The 6,352-nt window shown below is 35.1% G+C and overlaps 1 pseudogene; it reads right to left on the reverse strand.

The window, feature by feature from the left end:
- Positions 1-2,535: 2,535 nt before the first annotated feature.
- On the reverse strand, positions 2,536-3,836 carry LOC136207293 (uncharacterized; annotated as a pseudogene).
- Between the last annotated feature and the right edge of the window lie 2,516 nt (positions 3,837-6,352).

Below are 6,352 nucleotides of genomic sequence, written 5' to 3' on the forward strand. Positions count from 1 at the left end.
GGGTTTAGGGGTTATTTGTTCTAAATAAACAACTTGAGGAGTTATTTGTTCCAATTGAGCAATTCGAGAGGTTATTTGTTCCAAATAAGCAAGTTGAGGAGGTTACTTGTTAAAAGTGTAAATACGGGGTCAGTTGCAGTATTGGGCCAACTTGAGGAGGCTGAGATGGTATATTAAGCCTTCAAACAACAAACCCCTTCGTCTTCTTCTTTCTATGGAGTGAAAAGATCTTCGAATTCCTGTTGAGAAAAAAACGCAAAACAAAACCCTTGAACTTTTTCTTTCTGTTGAATGAAAAGTTCTTCACCTTCCAGTGGAGATGAAATACGCAGAACAGTAAACCTTCAACTTCTTCTTTCTGTCGAGTGAAAAGTTGTTCGATTTCCAGTGGAGAAGAAATACACAGAACAGTAAGCCTTCAACTTCTTCTTTCTATCGAGTTAATTTCTAGGTTTACCGCATGCAAAATCAATATCTAGGTTTGTGTTTTGTCATATGTGTTTTATACGTATGTGTTTGTCGTATGGGTAGTATGGATTTATTTGATGTTTTACTTCTTCCTGCGTATGATATTTGGTTTTATGATCATATGTGTTTTATGATGTTATGCAGCCTATTTTATGCGAAATGTTTCTGAATGTTGTTTGTTATCGTAATGTTTTTGAATGTAAATTGATGGATTTTTTTGTTATTGTAATGTTTCTAGATTTCTTTATTATCGTAATGTTTCTGAATGTAAATTAATTTATTTTTTTTTGTTTTCTTTTTTACGATTTCTGGTTGCAGAATTCCAAAATGCGTTTGCTGACCATTTATTTGCATTTTGGGGGTAAATGGATTGTTGATCCTCACCTAGATTACATAAATGGACAGTTTTTAATCAAAGAAAAGCTTGATCCTGACTTTTTAAACTTCATTGAGCTTAGGGATTTATATCGTGAAGGTCTAAAGTTCCATAATGTGTGTAAAATCTTATGTCTACAACCCGGTAGTTTGTTGAAGTCGGGTAAATTGTTTGAATTGAATGGATGTCATACACATATATGCTAGCCATAAGGTAGATGAATCTATTCTTGTTAGTGAGATATTAGCCCTCCCATATAAAAAAGATGGATGGTGTGAATGATAGTGTGGATGTTGGTGAGAATGATAGTGTGGATGTGAATGATTGTGGTAATATTGATGGTAATGTGGATGGTAATGTGGAAACAGGGGATAAACAGGTTGATGAAGAGGGTAATGTAGATGTTAATGTACATGGTGTGGAAACATGGGATAAATAGTGTGAGGAAGAAGTTAATGTAGATGTTAATGTAGATGGTGAGGAGGTAGGGGAAGAGGGTAATATAAAGGAAGATGGAAATGCTTAGTAGGCAATAACACTAATCTAACAGAAATGCTTAGTTAGCAATAACACCGTTAGCCACCTTTCTCTTCCTCCTTAATCTTCTCTTCTCTCACTATTTCCCCTTTTCAGTTTTTTTTTATATCTTTCTCTCTCTACTTCTATCTTTTGCTTTCTCTCTCTATCAACTAATCCCTGTTGGACCTATACACGAACTCATAGTGATATTACTACTAGACTCACTTTAGCTATCTCACAAACAATTCATAATTCTCAGGTATTTTTTGAAGCATGATTTACTCAATTTTGGATCTTAAATTGAAAATTGAGGATTTCAAGATTAGGGATAATTGGTAATTAGGAAAATTGGAGGAAGCAAAGGATAATTTGTTCAACAACTATCCAGAATTGGAGGAAGCATTAGTTTGGGTATAATTTCACTCAAATGTTGCAGAATTCAACAAAGTTGAATGTTGGGGGGCATTGAAGGACCTAATGAGGCCACTTTTGGGGACCCAATGGTATGGATTCTTATTTATTTTTGTTTATTATTATAGTTTTCAATCATTATTGAATTCAAATTGCAAATACGCGTTCTTGCCAAAAAGACAAGTCCTAAAAGCAACTCTCTCTTTAAAACCCAACAAAACCCAAGACCAAACAATCTAGAGAACCCCATTTGAAAAACAGAGTAAAAAGAAAGCCTTTTAACACTGAAAATCAAAGAAGCAAAGGAGATCCCAGGAAGGCAAAACCCATTAAGAGCAACTCTAGTGGTTGGAGGGTTGCACACACTCCAACCACTCCACCTCACCAATTTCTAAATAACCCTTTTAACAAAACAACTCCAAAAAAATCCTCTCTAGTGGTTAGTCACAATCACGGGTCCCACGCGTCATATAATATTTGATTTTCATTACTTTTAATCAATTAACCTATTTTATAATAATAATAAAATTCATTAATGAATTATATTAATTAAATAAAAATCTACCAATATTTAATATTAATCGAATAAATTTATATAATTTGAATAATTTATTTAATTGGATTTAAAAATTAATAGGTAAATATAATTTATTTAACAAAAGTGCATTACATTAAAGAAACATACATTTGAAAAATACGAACAAGGTAAATGCATTAAATTAAAAGGAAAACATGATTGAAAGAATAAAATTTTCCGACATTCAAGTAGTTATGTCGGTGATTCCAAAACGTTCCCAAATGTGCTCAACTAGATCCAATTTTAGTTGATCGTGCATGTTTTTATCGCGGATTTGTAAATCCCTTGCGAGATAAGCAGCAAAATCCGGAACAGGCCCATGTTGAATGTCATCAGAAACTACGGGCTCAGAAAATTCCTCAGTTGGAAAGTTTCTTGAGTAAGTGTGTCTCTCATTTTCAACAATCATGTTATGTAATATTACACAAGCATCCATAATGTCGTGGAGTTTTTTTTATGCCAAGTACGTGTTGGTCCACGTACTATTGCAAATCGGGCTTGAAGTACCCCGAATGCTCGTTCAACATCTTTCCGTGCGCTCTCATGCCTTTGTTTGTAACATATTCGTTTCGGGTCATTAGCATGTGGAAAGCTTTTCACAAAAGCAGCCCATTCGGGATAGATACCATCAGTTAGATAATAGCCCATATTATATGACTTGTTGTTAACAGTAAATTGAACCGTTGGTGCTGTTCCTTTTAAATTATCTTGGAACAAATTGGATCTACTCAAAACATTAAGGTCATAATTGGACCCAGCAACACCGAAATATGCATGCCAAATCCAAAGATCGACTGAAGCGACTGCTTCAAGCATGATTGTTGGATATCCATAATCTCCTCGGGTATATTGCCCCTTCCATGCAACTGGACAATTCTTCCATGCCCAATGCATGCAGTCAAGACTGCCAAGCATCCCAGGGAACTCATGGTGTTCCTCGTGCATCTGAATTAAACGTTGTACATCGGCAGCATTAGGCCTCCTCATATACATAGGCCCATACACCTCGATAATAACACGACAAAATTTTTCCACACATTCTAATGATGTGCACTCACTAATTTTTATGTATTCATCAAAAGCATCAGTCGGAGATCCATACGCAAGTATGCGCATAGCTGTTGTACATTTTTGGAGTGGAGACAAGCCACTTCTTTTTGCCGCATCGACCCTTTGTTGGAAATATGTTGTGTGATTTCCAAGGTCTTCCACTATACGTTGGAACAAATCTCGACTCATCCGGAACCGTCTGCGAAAAACTTCAGATGAATAAACTGGTTCAGCAGCAAAGTAGTCATTATACAGACGTTCTGCAGCAGCTTCTCGATCACGTCTTATATATTTTCTCCTTCGAGGTTCAGAATTCTGGCCGGCTTGTTGTTGTACTTGTTGAAGTAAATAAAGATCAAGTTCATCATCCTCTTGAATCATTTCAATCGCACTTTGTATCATTAGCTCGTATTCTGCACTACTATCAGAAGACATTTTGGTGAGATAGTGATGATATTCTAGATTATGAGTGTTTGTTACATATTTTAGATGTATATATAGGAAAGTTTGAAGTCAAATTATGAATCATGGCGAGTTTGAAGTCAAATTTTGAATCATGGCGAGTTTGAAGTCAAATTTTGAATCATGGAAAGGAATAATAATTTATCCTACATCTATAAATTATGCCTCACTCGAAACAATTACTTCTACATTCAGAGAAGGTTCAACTGAAAATTTCCTAAATGGCTACACCTCACCCTAATGCTAATACAGATGAAAATTTCCCTAATTTTCCGCCTGAACAGAGTATTGTCGAAACCCTCGACCGACCAGCTTGCACTGAACACATGTTATCTTATCAATATGATGTTGTTCGTTTTCATGGAAATACTTTTGTTACTCCAGGCATGTTTCATCCTTTATTCCCATATATGTTTTGTTTTAAGCTTTCGGTCGATGGCCAATTTCCAGTCCCATCTCTTCACATGTTGTGGTTCCTATGTTATATGCATTACATTCCATTTGAATTTTGCATGCTAGAATGGTGTAACGCTTTCATCGGAGGTAATATTCCTGCGAATGTTGAGACATTCCTAAAATGGTTTATGCCCATTGATGCATGGAAAGATATGTTCACCAATTTGATGGATGTGAAAATAAGGCAATACCGTGCATTGCATCCGACGGAAAGGAAAATTCATGCCATATTCTTTCTAAAGTTGTCAAAATCTAATTCATTTCATGAGATTTATGAAGCTTATTCATTCTCTGTTTGTGAAAAATGGGATCAACATCGTTCCATATCCAGACGACTGGAAGAAGTTTGTGCACAGAAAAACAACTACCTCATTGGTCAAAATTGGAATGATGGTCCTTGGCAAAATCTTCCAAACGACTATTCAGAAACAATAGAGGAATATAAAGAGATATATCTTGCAGAGGAGTCTGCTGGGCTTTATGCTACTCCAGAAAACATCGAGTATTATGAAGATGATGACGACGATGTCGATTATGAATTTATGAATTTGTCGCCAAGCCATGAACCCATCAATAGGAGGGATTGTTAATTTCAATGTTATTTTTAGTATTTTCAGGCCATGTATTTTTAGTATTTTTAATGTTGTTATTTTTGTATTTTTAATGTTGTTATTTTTAGTATTTTCAAGCCATATAGTTTTAGTATTTTTAATGTTGTTATTTCAGTATTTTCAATGTTATTATTTTTAGTATTTTTAATGTATTTTTAGTATTGTTAATGAAGTACTGATTATTTATAAAGTTCATTAAATAAATATACATAACATAATAAAAATTAGAATTCATTAAAAATTAAAGTTCATTAAATAAATACACATAACATAATAAAAATTAAAGTTCATTAAATAAATACACATAACATAATAAAAATAAAAACATAACACAATAAAAATAAAAACATAACATAACATGCTTTAAAATTCATACTTAGTTTTAATATAGTGGCACATTTTACGGTGATCTGCTAGAGCTTCATCATCCATAGTCGATGTATCTTTACCGAGGGTTGCAAAATCTTGTACACGAATTTCCTGAAGACGGTTTACTTCCCGTTGTTGAACTGCACTAGCAATAATATCAAGAGATGATTGTCGTTTCTCTCTATCCACTTTTAACTCATTCCAATCTAAGCCATCAAGTATATTGACAGTGTTTTTAGCTCTAGCGGCTTTTTTTGCTGCCTTCTGACCAATTGGCTGTTGTTCGACCGCTTCTTGTGTTCCACTATCAGTTGCCTCTTGAGCTGAGCCTGAAGAAGTATAGGCACCTGAAGCAGAATTTTTTGTTCTTTTTGAAGAACCTTGTGCTTTATTTTTATCTGAAAACTCATGCCACTTAGGTTGTCCTTTGAGGATTTCCCAATAATGCATATAAGTAAATTTTTTATTACATCTCTGGGTAAATAGCTCATTGGCCTTACTAATTACCTGTGCTTCATCGTGACCGCTTGGATGGCTATCCCTAATGGTAGTGTATGCTCCATGGAAAGCAGATACATCCTTACTAATTTTGTACCAATGACAGGGAGCTATTTGGTCATTCACATCAGGACCTTCCTTCTTCCATTGATTATAGTAACCTGCAATTTTCTTCCAATAATCCCTTCTCGCTTGATCTGTGCCCACAATTGGATCTGTGGTTATTATCAACCAACTCTGGCATAAATGTACATCACGTACATTGGTCCACTTCATTTTCGTTGATTTTTTATTGTTTGCATTTGGTTCCTGAACTATTGGAACTTCAGACTCGGCAACGGAACCAGTGTTCGGAGATTCATCTGGCATGGTGGACGATCCAAAGCTGTCTCTTCTCATATTTTCAGGAACCATATATGGTTCTTGAGGATACGGGATACGAGACAAATATCCCGACATCATTGGCCGATTACCAACTGCATTCACAGGAGGAAAGTAACCGTCGGGATTATAGTGAATGGGAGCACTCGAAGCATATGACATATTAGGATCATA

This window comes from Euphorbia lathyris, chromosome 9 (genome assembly GCF_963576675.1).
Source record: "Euphorbia lathyris chromosome 9, ddEupLath1.1, whole genome shotgun sequence".
Classification (NCBI taxonomy): Eukaryota; Viridiplantae; Streptophyta; class Magnoliopsida; order Malpighiales; family Euphorbiaceae; genus Euphorbia; species Euphorbia lathyris.